The sequence below is a fragment of the Dromiciops gliroides genome, chromosome 4, assembly GCF_019393635.1.
Source record: "Dromiciops gliroides isolate mDroGli1 chromosome 4, mDroGli1.pri, whole genome shotgun sequence".
NCBI classification, from domain to species: domain Eukaryota; kingdom Metazoa; phylum Chordata; class Mammalia; order Microbiotheria; family Microbiotheriidae; genus Dromiciops; species Dromiciops gliroides.
Window position 1 is genome coordinate 119,220,340 of NC_057864.1, and position 16,961 is coordinate 119,237,300.

General features: G+C 36.3%; 1 protein-coding gene across 1 annotated transcript in view; it reads left to right on the top strand.

Annotated features, from left to right (window-relative positions):
• Positions 1–16,961, top strand: part of SPATA17 (spermatogenesis associated 17) — a 251,839-nt gene that overhangs the window by 15,281 nt on the left and 219,597 nt on the right. The gene's annotated exons all lie outside the window — the stretch shown is intronic.

Here is a 16,961-nt window from a genome sequence, read left to right on the forward strand (position 1 = left end):
TACTGTGCTAAGCTCTTTACAATTATTATTTCATTTGAACAACTGTGGGAGGCAGGTGCAATTATTATCCTCATTTTACAGATTAAGAAACTGAGGCAAACCCAGATTGAGTGAGTTATCAACGGTCTGAAACCAGATTTAAACTCAGGCCTTCCTGATTACAGGCCCAGTGTTTTATTCATGGTGCCACTTCGCTGCCAAAAAAAAAAAAAGAAGGAAGGAAGGAGAAGAAGAAGGAGGAGGAGGAGGAAGAGGAGGAGAGAGAAAGAGAGAGAGAGAGAGAGAGAGAGAGAGAGAGAGAGAGAGAGAGAGAGAAAGAAGGATAAGTTACATGGCATTCCATCTCGTCTCCTATCATTTAAAAAAAATTATTTTCCTTTTAACTTCCAAATTTTTTCTCCCCTTCTTCCCCTTCCTTTTCCCATTGAGAAGGCAAGGAATATGATACCTGCTAAACATATGAAGTCATATAAAACATATTTTCACATTAGCCATGCTGCAGAAAGGGGAAAAAACAGAAGAGGAATAAAGAAAGTGAAAGAAAATATGCTTCATTCTGTACTCTTAAGTTCATTAGTTCTTATCTGAATGTGGGTAGCATTTTATGTAATAAGTCCTTTGGAATTGTTGTAGATTATTGGACTGATCAACTACTATCTTTCATAGTTTATTATTGTTACAGTATTGCTGCTAATGTGTACATTATTCTCCTAGTTTGGGTCATTTCACTTTGTATCAATTCATATGTCTTCCCAGGTTTTTCTGAAACCATTCCCTTCATCATTCCTTATAGCACAACAGTATTCCATTGTATTCATATATTATACCTTGTTCATCCATTCCCTAAATGCTGGATCTCCCCTCAGTTTCCAATTCTTTGCCACCACAAAAAGAGGTGCTATAAACATCTTTGTATATATTTTTCTTTTTTCCTTTTCTTTGGTCTCTTTGGGGCATTGGCCAGCTTTGCTGGTTCAAAGGGTATGCAGGGTTTTATAGCCTTTTGGGTATAGTTCCAAATTGCCCTAGAGAATAGTTGGACTAGTTCACAACTCCACCAACAGTGCTTTAGTGTCCCTATTTTCCCACATCTCCAGCATATCTCATTTCCCTTTTCTGTCATTTTAGCCAAAAGATTGGTGTGAGTTGGTACCTTAGAACTGTTTTACATTTCATTAATTATTTTGATTTGGAGCATTTTTTTTCACAAAACTACTAATAGCTTTGATTTCTTCCTCTGAAAAGTGCCTTGTCCCTAATGTTCCAGTCTTCTTACACTTTTTACTTTGCCCTGTACTCTTCCATCAAGTGACACTGGCTATCTTTCTATTTCTTGCACAAGACACTCCATCTCTTGACTAGATATTTTAACTAGCTGTCCACCATACCCAGAATACTCTTTTCTAATCTCTGCCTCTTGGCTTTCTTCAAGTCTCATTTAAGATCTCACCTTCTACAGGAAATAGAATTCCCCTTTAATTCTATTCTTCTCCTTCTGTTGATTATCTCCATTTTATCCAGTAGATTGCTTGTTTTTGGCTCATGGACTCCTCTCACAGCCTGGTGAAGACAATGGACACATTCCCAAAACAATGTTGTTATTTTAAAATTCATAACTGAAAGAAATGCAAAAAGGCAATTATAGAGTAGTAAAAATAATGGTGTCATTTCCCCACCCATGTTGTTGGAACCCTTAAAATTCATCCCTTTAAGAATTTCTGTCTTAGACCTTTACCGCCCTTCTTAAAACTTAAGTTACTCCTACTAACTGAATCATTTACACCAAATCTAAGGCTGAAACTGTCAAGTGGGTCCCCTCCTTAAAATTTTCCTAATTCTATTGAGGACACTACCATTCAGTCTCAGAATCATCCTTGGTTCTTGCCTTTCCTTAACATGTTATATGTTATCATTAGCCAACTTTTATATTTACTTCTCTGCTTATACACTGGATCCGACAGTCGAATGTATGCTTCTTTCTTAAAGGGACTATTTTTGTCTTCGTGTGTTGCATATAAACTATTTGGCAAATGATTACTGAATTGAACTGAGTTGTTTTAAAAGACAATTTATGGACAAAATAAAGGGTTTGTAAGACAAGGGAAAGAAAATTGGATATAACTGTTGAGGTGCTAACACTGTGAGAAGTAGGACAAATTCAAAGTTGAAGATAACCACATGCAACATGACACAGCAATCTTCCCCTGGAACTACTAGCAAGAATGACAAAGGAGTGAGATTCTCACTTAGCAGAAAGCATGTAAAGCAGAGATAATTTTGGAGCTACCTAAATAGAATGTATGATGCTTACATTCCTGCAGTGGTTGAATGATTTTTATCAATACTCAAATGCAGGTTAATCTCAGTACTAGAAGAGAAGGTAAAGGGGCTAAAAAGATTAATCTCTTCTCTTCAGGTTATCAGGGATAATGAAATATTCTTTTTTGTTGCTGTTATTATTAATGGAAGAACTTTAATATCAAAACTTCATTTTGAGAAAAAAAATAATTTTCTGTAGAGACAAAGGAGAAGGGAGCTCTATGGAGAATGGAAGAATGGAGCGAACAGAGAAAAGGGAATCATAAAGACTACTTAAGCCTTAAAAGGGGACGTTTGATTGTTCTGTAGAGAAAGAAGCTATTTTTCTTCCAAGAAAATGATGCTATGAAACCACAGTTAGCTAAGAGATCATTCAATGAGACAAAAGGGGAAGAAGCAGTGGCTATTGGTGGCAAGGGTACTGAGGCTGCTTTTTGTTGACTTGGTAACAATAGAGAGTGCTGCCGTCTTTTGGGGGCATGTATCTGGGATGTGACAACCTTGTTAAGACTTAAACTGCATGACTGTTAGCCACATTTAGCAAGAGTAAAAATTATATTAACAACATGTTTCTGGAAAACATTGCTAAAGGTTATGAATTATTGGCCAAGAACCTGAAGACATTATAGAGTACAGGTGCTGTTCTCATCACTATCATTTGTCAAAGGAATAAGCTTCAGAAGAGCAAGGTAGATTTGGCAAGTAAACAGCTGGTTAAGAAGATAGCGTCTGTAAAGGGGATTTGTTTTTCTGGACTTACCTTAAACCATAGGAATAAAAATCATCCTGGCCAAAGATGGAACACCTATTTATAGTTGGTAAAAATCTTTTTTCTCTAGAATCCTGCAAATCTAATCTGAAGGGATTTATACTGAAAAGAAATGGGGGCTGGGAGGCTTCAGAGAAAACTACTAGTTTGTATCCATTAACCTAGCTACTGTAGAGGACAGCTATAGCATAGGAAGAAGAATAGAAAAGATAGCCAAAATTTACAGGGGACAAAGAGAGTAATCAACAACAGCAAAAACAAAACAAAACAAAACAAAAAAACAAACAACACATCCACATCTTCAGACTGCAGCACAGAAATAAGGCAAAGTGACAAAATATTAGGGGAAAGAAGTGCACACTAGAAATTCTCGTGCAAGGAGGGATATAGGACCTCATAGTGTCACTGATATTTGATGTGATGAGATCCTGGATATTGCATATGGCTCTGAAAGAGGGTGTACTCTTTTCAAAAGCAATAGGAAAGGGAGCAGCTAGGTGGTGCAGTGCATAAAGCACTGGCCCTGCATTCAGGAGTACCTGAGTTCAAATCCGACCTCAGACACTTGACACTTATTAGTTGTGTGACCCTGGGCAAGTCACTTAACCCCCATTGCCGTGCCAAAAAAAAAAAAAGCAATAGGAAAAATAAGAAAAGGAGAATTGTAGAACAACAATATATAAAGAAGATATACTCATGTGAAGAAATACAGGAACTACAGAGTTCAAGCATAATGGAAAATTTTGAATGAAGTTCCATGGAGGCAAAAACAGGAGTGACATCATCATATTTTGTGACAGCCCACTTACACATAAAGAAGAGATAGTAGAGGAGCAGAGGAAATAGATCCCAAGCCTGCCAAGGAGGCATAATATGGTAGTGGTTGGAGACTTCATTTATTCATTAATTTGCTTATGTGTTCCTCCTCTTCTTCCTCCTCCTCCTCCTCTACTTCTTCCTTCTCTTTTTTCCCCTTTTTTTCTACTCCTCATTGTCCTCCTCCTTCTTCTTCACTCATTCTTTCTCCAAAGGGAAGCTGCTGATCATTTTCTACCTTGCCTTAATTGTAACTTCATCCTTTAAAAGTTGGGGAAAAGAGAAATTCTATTCTACATCAGATTTGCACCAACAAGAAGAAACTATTGATTAGAATGAGAGTGTTAGCTTCCTTGAGGGGAATGACCATTCCAATAGATTGGGGGTACCTAGGTGGCACAGTAGATAAAGCACCAGCCCTGGATTCAGGAGGACCTGAGTTCAAATCTAGCCTCAGACACTTGACACTTGTTAGCTGTGTGACCCTGAGCAAGTCACTTAACCCTCATTGCCCCGCAAAAAAAAAAAAAATGTGATAGAGGAAGAGGAGAAAATCTTGCTTCATTTGACATGAACCCAAGAATTTGGGGAAACAAATTTCAAAAAAGCAGAGAAAGAATAGCTAGAAACCCACAACTTAAAATATTACAGGGGTAGTTAGTCTATGAGGGATTAAATACTCTTAAAATATTAAATCATGAAGACACAAAGAAAAGCAATTTCAGTAAAGATAAAGAGGGGGAGTTGTCTAAGGAAAAGATATGTTTGCAGCAGGAACTCCAACTACCTTTCAGATGTTAAAAAATGTATAGAATGCATCTGTTGTGCTGTAAGAAACAATGAGCAGGAGGAGTTCAGAGAAACCTGGAAGGACTTGCAGGAACTAATGATGAGTGAGATGAGCAGAACCAGAAGAACATTGTACACGGTATCATCAACATTATGTGTTGATCCACTGTGATGGACTAGATTCTTCTCACCAGTGCAATGGTACAGAAGAGTTCCAGGGGACCCATGATGGAAGGGGATCTCCAAAGCCAGAAAAAAAAAAAAAAGAACTGTGGAGTAGAGATGCTGATTGAACCATACTATTTCTTTTGCTTTTGGTGCTGTTGTTTTTCTATTTTGAGGTTTTTCCTCATTGCTCTGATTCTTCTCTTATAATATGACTAATGCAGAAATATGTTTAATGTTATTATGTATGTGTATATATATATATATATATATATATATATATAACCTCTATCAGATTACCTGCTGTCTAGGGGAGGGGGGAGGGAGTGGAGGGAGGGAGAAAAATCTGAAATTGGAAAGCTTGTATAAACAAATGTTGAGAACTATTTTTACATGTAACTGGAAAAAAATAAAATACTCTTATCAGAAAAAAATGTATAGAATGCAGAAGAAAGGGAAGTCAGAAATACTACACAATATTGTGTGATCATTTAAAAATAGTATCTAATGTGCTAAAGCTCACAATGACCTGATGCTGCTGAAGAAAGCTAAGGATGACCAAAAAAAAAAAAAAAGATTTAAAAAACTACATTGGGGGAAGAAGAGGATAAAAGAAGGACTATATCTGCTGCTTGAATTGGGTGGAAAGAGAACCACTGATGAATTCAAGTCATTTGACACAGAGGCACTGCCCAGTGGGCACCTTCCTCCATTCCCTAAAAAGGGAGATTGAGCCACTATGAACAATTGGCTTCTTAGATCCCATCTAACTTTGACATTCTGTCATTTTGAGGTGAAAAAGTCTATTATGGGATTTCTTTTTTTCTTTTTTTTGGGGGGGGGAGTGAGGCAATTGGGGTCAAGCGACTTGCCCAGGGTCACACAGCTAATAAGTGTCAAGTGTCTGAGGCCGGATTTGAACTCAGGACCTCCTGAATCCAGGGCCGGTGCTTTATCCACTGCACCACCTGCCCCTTATTATGGGACTTCTTAAAGTTTAGAATAGAGATTAGTTTATAGTTCTTAAGTTTAAGGAATTTGTAATTTCAGAGTCTTTCAGACATTTAAAGTTTAAGCCAGAATAATAACAATAACTCACATTTCTATATTATTTTACAGTTTTCAAAACACTTTTCTCAGAATAACACTGTCAGATAGGTAGTATAATTATTATTATCTCCATTTTACAGCTGAGTAAACTGGGATTGAGAGAGAGAGGTAACAATCACAGTCTTAGGGCTATGCCGATGACAATTCCATAACTTCTACTTCCTTGTTTAATGCTCTTTTGCCTAGACCAGGCTAAAGTGGAGAGCAAAAAATCCCAAATACTCCGCCTTCCCCCCAACCCCCCCCCACTTTTTTTTACATAGAATTGGCTTATAAGTACAGTTCTTCAAATGTTGAGTAAGCATTCATAAATTGGTTAAGCGCTAAGTATTCCTTTTTGATCCATGATCATACAGTTTGAAAGTGTTCTGAACAACAGAATTTCGATATTTATTACCATAGGTTACAGAAGATATGGGTTCAATTCCTAACTCTGATCTTTATTTATGTGTTTGACCTTGGACAAGTCACTTCTACTTGCTAGGCTTCAGTTTCCTCATCTCTAAAATGAAGGGTTTAGACTAGAGAATTCAAAAGTTCCTTTCCAGTTTTGAATCAGTATGTGAACATAGTTGTATGTGTGTATTACTGGGAATAAGTTTAACTGTTTTTATTATATTTATGAATTTATGACTATTAAAGATTCGCATTCACAAATACAGTGTTATGTGGGTTAGAGTACTTATTTCTAGTTGGTGATTAAGTGACTAGAAGCTTCCAGCTTTTTCTTCATGTTTTATTACACTACTGGTAATTCTTTTGATCTTTCATCATTATTAATTCATTTAGTATTCATTGTGATAATACTGATCATAATGAATTTATTTGGTATTCATGTAGATGTCATATTTTATGCACTGCTATAGGATTTCCATTGTAATTTACCACTAATTAATATACCATTAAAATAAAGTGTTACCCACATTTTTTACTTAAAACATAAAAAGTGTAGAAGTTCATGACATATTGGTATGAGTATTCAATATCCCAGTGGTAACCCAAGTATCTGGAAACTACATTTTTCAAGCAATAGAAAAATGAAAAATGTGCATAAAATTCATGTGTCAGCAGACAAGTTATAACTTAGCAGTAATTTACCTACCAAATTATTTCAATGCCTACTTTTACTTAGAGAAGCCTATTAATGTAATGGATATGCTTGTATTTTATTTATTTTTATTTATTTCACCTCTATGTTATCCAAGATTTCTGGGGACAGAAATAGCCTCAATAAATGAAATAGCTCACTCATTCAGTCGCCTCAGTTTACCTATTAATATCCAAAGTAATGAGAAACAACATAGAACAGTCCATAAAAAGATAGCTTTAGAGTAAGGAAAACCTGAGATCAAGTCCTGCATCTTACACATACTGACTGTGACCCTGGACAAGTGTCCTCAGACAATTCTTTGAAACTGAAGGTTGAAGAGTAATTGCTGATCTACACTGGTAAAGGAAGGTTCTTCACGAGGAAATCTTAGGTACAGACTTAAAAGAAAAAAAAAAGATAAAACATCCGACATTAAAAAACAACAACAACACAACCCACTGTCTAAAACTATTATGGTCTGTCCTTTGGCATTTCATTGAACTTTTGCATTTCAGCCCGGCATGATAAATGGATATAAAACTCAAAATTGGCAATGTGGTTACTTATTTGTGACAATAGTGGAAGTTTGGGTAGGGAGGAGATTGAAACTACTATCCTAGCTCAAATGAGGTTTTAAGGTTATCTGTGCATTTCATTGACTCTGGCAATTCCTATTTCTCCCATACTATACATAATAATTTGTCACCTAGGTAGGAAAATATGTGTCTACTTATAGTCATAGAATCTTAGAGTTGGAAATTACCTTCGAGGTCATCTATTCCAACCTCTCCCTGCCGCATACAAGTGCTTATCTAGCTTCTGTCTGAATACCACCTGAGATGAGAAAATTTCTTACCTCCCAAGGCAGGCAGCCCAGTCCACTTCTAGAGAGCTACATATTGGGCGGGTGGGGGGGGGCAGATATTTTTTACAACAGAAGTCTGTCTCTAGCTAACATATCCATTGTTTGTAGTTCTGCTCCCTAATCAGTAGGGATGGGGAATAGGGAGTGAACCTGTGATTTCATTGATAGAGGGAACTCCCAGGTGAGGAAACTCCCTCTGCCATGCAGATCAGCAGTCACCTTCTCTGCAATTTATAATTTTAGGGAGTTGCCTAGAGCACTGAGAGGTAAGGTGACTTTCTAAGCATCACATAGACAATATATGTTAGAAGTAGCTCTTGAAACCAGGGCTTCCTAGCTCTTCAAGGTCAGCTTTCTATCCACTATGCCACAGTTGTCTCACAGGTCCAATCAAAACAAGTGTAATATACCTCATTTTAAATTCAGTAATGTAAAAAAATACAAAAATAGAACAGCGCCCAAATAATGAAGTTAAATTTTAGGAAAAGAAAAGCTTTATTCACAATGAAGTTAAACAAATAGCACAGTCGTGTTGAAAAGCACAGTAGAATCCATTATAATAGATTGTTATTGCACATTTTTAGGTATAATATGATTTAGATGATATTCTCTGAACCTTAATACATATAGTAAAAGCCTGTTATAACATGCCTAACCCATTAGGCCTTTTCCTGAAGGCCTCATAAGCTTATACCAACTTTAGAGAATGAAATGATTATGTCCCCCCTTTGAATTAATGGAACCATTTCTCCCTTATAGATATACAGAATACTGATAGGTGAATTTATCCTTTCCACCTCTGAGCCATGTTATTGATTTTTCCCACCTGTGACTGACAGCTCACATACAACAAACATATCCTTATCCATAATAATAAATATTTTCCTTAACCTTTCTGACTCCTAACGATGCCATTCATTCTCTCTCTCTCTGTTTCATTCATCACCCCACCCCCCCCACCCCCGCCTTTCCTTTTTCCTTTAGCTGCCAAACACCACTGGTGTGAAGACAGATGAACTGGGTTTAAATCTCACCTTTGATGCTTACTATCTGTGCCACTTTAGGAAAATTACACTCCCCCCAACCGCTTGCTTGGGTTTCAGTTTCCTCATCTAAAAAATGAAGGACTTAGACTCAATAGAATCTGAGATCCTTATCAGATTTAGATCATAATCTCATGAACCTCCAAGGCAGGAATTCTTAGCCTGGCATTTATGGTCAGTTCTTTATTTAGAGGTTTATAGTATGCTTCATCAACTAGTCCTTTGAGATTGCCTTGGATTGTTGCATTGCGGAGAATAGTTAAGTCATTCACAGTTCTTCATCAAACAATACTGCTGTCACTGTGCACAAAGTGCTTCTGGTTCTGCTCACTTCACTATACATCAGTTCATAAATCTTTCCAGACCTTTCTGAAATCATCCTGCTTGCGATATCTTTACTTTCACTAAGCTCTAATTGAAATTAAGCATTCCCTTCTATTTTGAGGCAACAAAATAGTGTTAGACTTTACCAGACTGTCAAGGGTCCATGAGACAAAAAGTTTAGGATCCTTGTTCTAAAGGTAGTCAGCTCACACTGTTCCTCCCCAGTCAATTATATCTGAATCTGCTCTACTGAAACTAGTCACTCCAAGGTCAGGGCCTAAATTGACAAATTTAATATCCTTAGGTTTCACCCTTCTTTATTTTTCTCCATCATCTGACACTTTTGTCTGTTCTTGAAAATCTTTTCTTAATTCTGGAGGTACTTTTCTCTCCTGGTTCTCATACCTCTTTCACCCCCTCCTTATCTGTCTCTCTTTAGGATTCTCCTTCATGCTATGTATCATTCCTGAAATGTGGAGTATTTAGTCCTTCACTCTTTTGTTTCTATACACTCTCGTTCTGATCTGATCTGTTACCACATTTTCAACTGTAACCATCATTCAGACTTACTCCCATATCTTACTGTCTAGTGCCAATATCCTTCCTGAGCTCTAAAGATTTCCATTTTAACCTCTTTCTTGAATATCCTAATGGCTCTTTATTTAATAGCATCTTTTCCATCTGCCCATAAACATGGTGCTTTCCCAAGTCTTAAAAAGAGTTTTTCCTATACCATCCAACTGTTATTCCATTTCTCTTTACCTAGACTACTAAACTTTGAAAAAGTTTACAATGAATGATTCTGCATTCTTCCTTATCTATGCTCTCCCTAATCCTTTACAATCAGACTTAACTACTGATAACCTGTGGTTACCAGCGACTTCCAAGTTGCTAAATCCAGTGATCTTTTTTTCAGTCCTCATCCTTGAAGTCTAAAGTTTTGGACACTATTGGTCACCCCCTGAAATTAGACAGTTTGTCTTCCTCTAGCTTCAAAGTAAACATAGTTTTCTGGGTCTCCTACCTTTATAATTGTTTCTTCTCTATCTCCTTTGCTGCATCACCTTTCTAACCTCTTTTTTTCTTAATATTATTTTCATTTTATTTAGAATTTTCCCCAAGTTACATGTAAAAAAAAAACAACAATTTTTTTCACATTGATTTTTTTTAAACTTTGTGTTCTAAATTTTCTTCCTCCCTCCCTCCTCAACCCTCACTATGAAATCAAGCAATTAAATATGTCATACATGTGTAGTTATGCAAAACATCTTCATATTAGTCAGTTGGTAAAAGAAAATAGACAAAATAACTTTAGAAAGAAGAGCTAACAAATAAAATTAAACTTCAATCTGTATTCGTATACCATCAGTTCTTCCTCTGTTGATGGTTTGCATTTTTCATATGTCCTTCTGATACCATCTTGATCTTTGTTTCTTTCACAATTACTATTGCTAACTGTATTACCCTCCATATTATTCCCTTCCCTTGATATTTGCTCTATTTTCTATCTTCCTTCACCCTATCCCTTTTCGAAAGTGTTTTGCTTTTTACTGTCCCCTTCCCCAATCTTCCCCTCTTTCCTTTGCCTTCTCTCCCCTCTTCCCCCTCCACTTTCCCTCAGGGCAAAACACTTTACTCACTTAAGTGTATGTTATTTCCTCTTTGAGCCAATTCTGATGAGAGTAAGGTTCACTCACTCCCTCATTCCTTCCACATCTTCCCCTCCATTCCATAAGCTTTTTCTTGTGTGTGTGGGTTTTTTTTTTTATGTTAGCTACTTTACCACATTCCACCTCTCCTTTCCCTTTCTTCCAGTGCATTCCTTTTACCCCTTAATTTTAAAGATGTCATCAGGGGTCAGCTAGGTGTCACAGTGCCCTAGCCCAAATCCGGCCCCAGACATAAGCCACCCCACCCTGCCTGCCCCACAAAAGACAAGGATAAGCAAAAAATAAATGTTTTACAAATATCATCCTTTCATATTCAATTCACACCTGTGCCCTCTTAGTATATTCCTTTCAGCTACCCTAATACTGAGAAAGTTCTTATGAGTTAGAAGTATTATCTTCCAATGTAGGAATGTAAACAGTTTAACCTTTTAACACCCCTCATGATTTCTTTTTCCTGTTTACCTTTTTATGCTTCTCTAGGGTCTTGTATTTGAAAGTCAAATTTTCTATTCAGTTCAGGTCTTTTCATCACGAATGCATGAAAGTCCTCTTTTTCATTGAAGTTTCATTTCCCCCCCACACCAAAAGATTATACTCAGTTTTGCTGGGTACATGAGTTTTGGCTGTAGTGCCAGTTCCTTTGCCCTCCATAATATTATATTCCATGTTCTGGGTCTACACACGTTGCTCTCCTCTCTCAGCCTGAACAGCCGTGATCCCAGTTGCTGTCTTTGGCTGGAAAATAGTCTCACTCTGTTCTTATGTGGGTAAGGCTACTCCAGGAGTTGTTTTATGGCATTATTTTGGAGCATTTGGATGGGTTTATTGGGAGCTTGGGGGAGTCTTAGCCTTTCCTCCACCATCTTGGCTCTGTTCCCCCAACCTCTTAATGTGGGAATTCTCCAAGAGGTTTTCCCAAGTCATCTCCTGTAGTCTCTTTGCTCTCCCTTATTTATTTTATTCACTCACATAATTTTAAGTGCTATTTCTATGCAGTACATTCTCCAAACTATACATCCAGGCCAGACCTCTCTTATGAGCTCTATATCTTGGTCTCCAACTTCTTTCAGGACACATCTATGTGGATATCCTACCTGAAATGTAATATATCCAAAATCTAGTTCATTATATTTTCCCTTATACATGTTCCCTTCTGACTTCACTATTTTTTGCCTATGGCACCGTAATTCACCTGTTTTCCAATGGTTGTAACCTTGGATTAGCTTTGACACCTCTGTCCTCCTTACTTCAAATATCCACTCATTTACCAATTTGTCAAATCTATCTCCATGACATTTCTTACATCAATTTCTGGATGTCTTTTCCAATAGTTATTTCCTTAAGGCAGACTCCTATTCCCATCTATCTAGATTATTGGAGGAGCTTCCTTAGAGATCATTGCACCTTGACCTTTAATCCATCCCAATTTTTTTTAACTTCTTCCATAATAATATATTTTTTAAATGAATGAATCTGGTCATATTACTCCTTTGCTCACACATCTTTGGTAGATACCCATTGCTTACTGAGTAAAATTTAAACTCCTCTGTTGGCAGTGAGGTTCCTCAATAGTTTCATGCCACCCTTTACTTTTGGCCTTATCTCATATTATCCTCATCTAAGCTCTATTGTCTAGTAAAATTGACTGTACTTTGCCACTCAAACATGAATTGTGTTCTCAGGCCTCCTTTCTTTGCCCTACCTGTTTCAGTGGCTAAAATACCCTTTGACTCTCCCTCCCCATCCATATCCCCATTTTACTTACTGAATTCTTATTAATCCTTTGTTGTTATTTGCCCATCATTCTCAAAGAGGACCATAACCATCAGGGTGATGTCATGACTTTCAGTGAATTGGATTTAAGTAAGAGAGGGTTGTGCAAGGTCACTAACCTCACTCTCTCCTCCAGAGCCATCTGGGTCCAGTGGCAAGATATAGATCCAGATGACTGGAGATGACCCTTCATTTTTTAAAGCAATTGGGGTTAAATGACTTGCCCATGGTCACACAGCTAGTAAGTGTCTGAGGTGAGATTTAAACTGAGGTGCTCTCAACTTTAGGGCCAGTGCTGTATCCACTTCACCACCTAGCTGTCCTTTAAAGCCAAGATCAAATTCCATATCCTCCAGGAAGCCTTTCCTTGTCTTCCTAGTAAGTACTTATCCTCCTCAGATCCTAGGCAGCACTTTAGTTAACTTAATCATGTCAACAAATATTTATTAAGTGCCTTTGTGCCCTAAGGCAAAAAAGGTTAAGTGACTTGCCTAGAGTCACACATCTATTGAGTGTCTTGAGTCCAGATTTGAACTCAGGAAGATAAGTCTTCCTGACTCCAGGCCCATCACTCTATCCACTGGACCACCTAGCTGCCCAGGGGAAAAAACCCAAAAAACTAGATACATATATGTTAAATTCAAAATAATTAGCCAAAGTAAGGCACTAGCACTAAGAGAGATTGGGAGAAGCTTTTGGTACAATGGAGGATTTTTAGTTGGGACTTGAAGGAAGCTAGGGAAAGTAGGAGGCAGAGAGAAGGAGGGAGAACAATTTCTGGTTTGGGAGAATGCCAGTGAAAATGCCTAAAATATAGAGATGGAGTATCTTCTACAAGGAACAGCAAGGAAGCCAGTGTCACTGGGTCACAGAGTATGTGGGAGGAAGGTGTTAGAAGAATGCAAAGGTAGGAGGGGCTGGGTTTTGGAGGGTTTGATGACCAAATAGATTCTTTTATGTTTGATCTTGGAGATGACTTGGAGTCACTGGATTTTATTGAATGGGGAGGGGAGCATGACATAATCAGACCCAAACTTTAGGAAGATTAATTTAACAGCAGATTGGAGAATGAACTAGAGTGTCTAGAGTGGATTGATGGCCAAATGGAACTCCTTTTCATGTCTTGAATACACAATACATTTTTCCAATACCTACCTACTTTTTTTGTTAGTATTGCATATATGGTTTCTTCTACCTAAAATTTCCTCAGCTCTGTATTTGTCTATTAAAATTCTACTGAAAACCCTCTTTGTCAATATTCAGCTCAAATCATACCTCCTTTATATTAAAAAACATTGGATTTATTTCTACTTCCTCTGAGATTCCATTGTTTTATTTTTACTATTCATATGATATAAAATTTCTCTTTCTATTAATAGTTAATAATGTGTCCATTGCCCCTACTAGAATGTAAGCTCTTCATGAATAGTAACTTCTTCTTACATACCTTTTTATGTTCTCTAGTACTCTGCATAATGCCTACTGTAGTGCTTAATAATTATTTGTTGGAAGTATAAACAGGCAAACTTCATTAACTAAGAATAATAGAATGATAGAGTATCAGCTTTAAGAGGGATCTCAGAGCTAATCTATTATTTCTTATTTATCCTGTACATAGCCTGTTTGTATATATTTGCTTGTTGGCTCCTCCACTAGACTGTGACCTCTTGGAGGGCAGGAACTTTTTTTTTTTAAAGCCTCTTTTAATATCTCCAGTGCTTAGCACAATGTCTGGCCTATAGTAAGTACTTAATACATGTTTATTTATTGATTAGTTAATTTAGTCACATCCCCAGAAAATCATTCATTGCCCAATTTGAAGAACTCAAGTGATCAGGAACCTACTAACTACCAAAACATAGGTGGTTCTTTAAGGAATTTTTTCCTTATATACTAAGTGATTGCTGCCTAATTTTCTAAGAGCTTATAAACAATACTCTTTGTAATAATTTCCAGATTTTTTGTCAGGAATCAAATTAATATTCATCATTATATAGATTGAAGAATCCAACCCTCTATTTGAATATTAAAATATTTTAAATATTAGAACATTTGCCCATTTTTGGTCCAGTGGCTCAACTCCCATTCTCCAAAAATTTTTGTCATTCATATCTACCATTTTTTTTTTCAGTACCCTGGGATGATGTTTGTCTGCACCCAATAACTTGAATTCATTGAAAACAGTTAGGTATTTTCTTTACATTCCTTATTTATTTTGGTTTTAGCTTCTGGTTAACCACTTTTGTTCTAGCCTTCACAGTCCATGGATCATTCTTTTTGGTAAACAAAACAGAAGAATAAGAATTGAAATTTTTGTTGTCATTTCATTCTTTAATTATTATCTCACCCCAACTGAGTTACAGTTCTGTCCATTATTTGATCTTGCTCTTGCTCTCAGCATAGCTTTAAAAGTTATGTTACAGAGCAAAACCATCAGGTTTAATGTGAGTTATCTAACCTTGAAAATATATTTGTATTTTGCAACATGTATTTATCAAAGCATTCTTTAAAAAAAAAAACAAAACACCACCAAGTCATTTACCTCTAGCTTCCTGAATCCAATTTAAAGCATTTTTAAAAATTCTCTTTAATCCTCCTGAATTAGGAATGAATTTTAAAAATTAAATCACTTAACCTCAAAGGACAATTTCTTCTTAGAATATTTTTTAGGATATCTAGTTAAAAAAACCACATTTCCTTTAAAAGACAAAATGAGAAGCCTGAGAAAATAACTAATACTAAAAGAAGCCATCTTGAAATAGCAATGTGTTACAGTACTCTTAAAACTGTAGTAGAACCATATTCCTTAAGGAATCTTTCTTCCCATTATTTCAGTCTTCTCCCTTTTCAAACTCCAGTTATCAATTAGGCTAAAATAACTAGTAGATTTGAAACATAGGAGTAGACCTCCATGGCATAAGAGTTATGTAGCCAAATTCTCTGTCATCTCCGGTATGAGCTCTGTGGCCATGAATGAAAGTTGAAAGCTAAGAAATCTAACTCAAAATAGTTTAATGCACCAAAAGTGATCTAAAGGATTTTTTCCTCAAGACTTCCAGGACCCTATAAATATTACTATATCATTAGCTCAATGTGGATTTGGGGTTGGGGACATTAATTTATGAGTGAAATTTGTCCACTGGAGACAAGTCATCAAAAATCCAGGCTTCTAGGTTGCTTTACAATTTTTTTTTTTTGTAAAATAGGACTGTTTCATTCTGTATTGATTAAAAGTTAAATTTGGAAACAGCATTTATTTGTTTCCACCCAATAAAATCATTTTTTTTATCTAGTTGGGTACTTAGGTACCAGATAAATAGAACAAGAATTAAAAATAATTTTGATGAAAAATATAACAACTTTGGGATGTGCGGTGTGTGTGTGTGTGTGTGTGTGTGTGTGTGTGTGTGTGTGTGTGTGTGTAGAAGCAGGTGGAGAAGGGTTAAGCATGATTTACAATGTTCTGACCTTTCTTACCTTCTCAAACTTGGAGAATATCTCTCTGAATGGGGATATCAATTACCTGACATATATTTGGATGGGGGAATTAATTTGGGGGAGCATAGGGATTATTTATTAGTTTACTGTGTTGTGGGCCCGGAACAGTTCTACAATACTTGCTTGGGTAGGTATGTTGGAGGTGAATAAAATTAAGAAGAGATTTTCCTCAATTAAACTCTCCAACTTTAATCAACATATGATTATAAGTATATCCTTTATAAGTATCAGAACATTGCCTTCTCCCTCATTTAACTTCAGTGGCCTTTCTTAGGATTATATTTAGACTGACATTATGTAATGGATTTATTTTACTTAAGAATAGTTGACTCAGTTGGTCAGTGGAGTGGAAAATGCAGAAATTCATGACTTTCATATTATGTTTGCAGAAATTAAACAGTAAAATCAAGCTATCTGGGGCTAAGTATTTTTTCCTAATTACATCCATATTAGTTTCTTAAAAGAATAATAAAATATGTATTCCTTTCTATTCCATGATAAAAATATTTACAAATTAATTAGTTTCAAAAAAGGTGATTATAAAAATGAAAAAGTAAAGCTGTTGAAAGCAGACGACCTCTTAGAAGGAGGTTCATTTTGAAATATAGCTTGTGATGTGTGCAATGCTCTTTACTTAGTGTTTTAATTTTATTAAAAATGACATTTGAATTGTAATTATCTTACTAGAAGTAAGGATTAAGTTTAATAGAATGACTTTGTTTCAAAACTA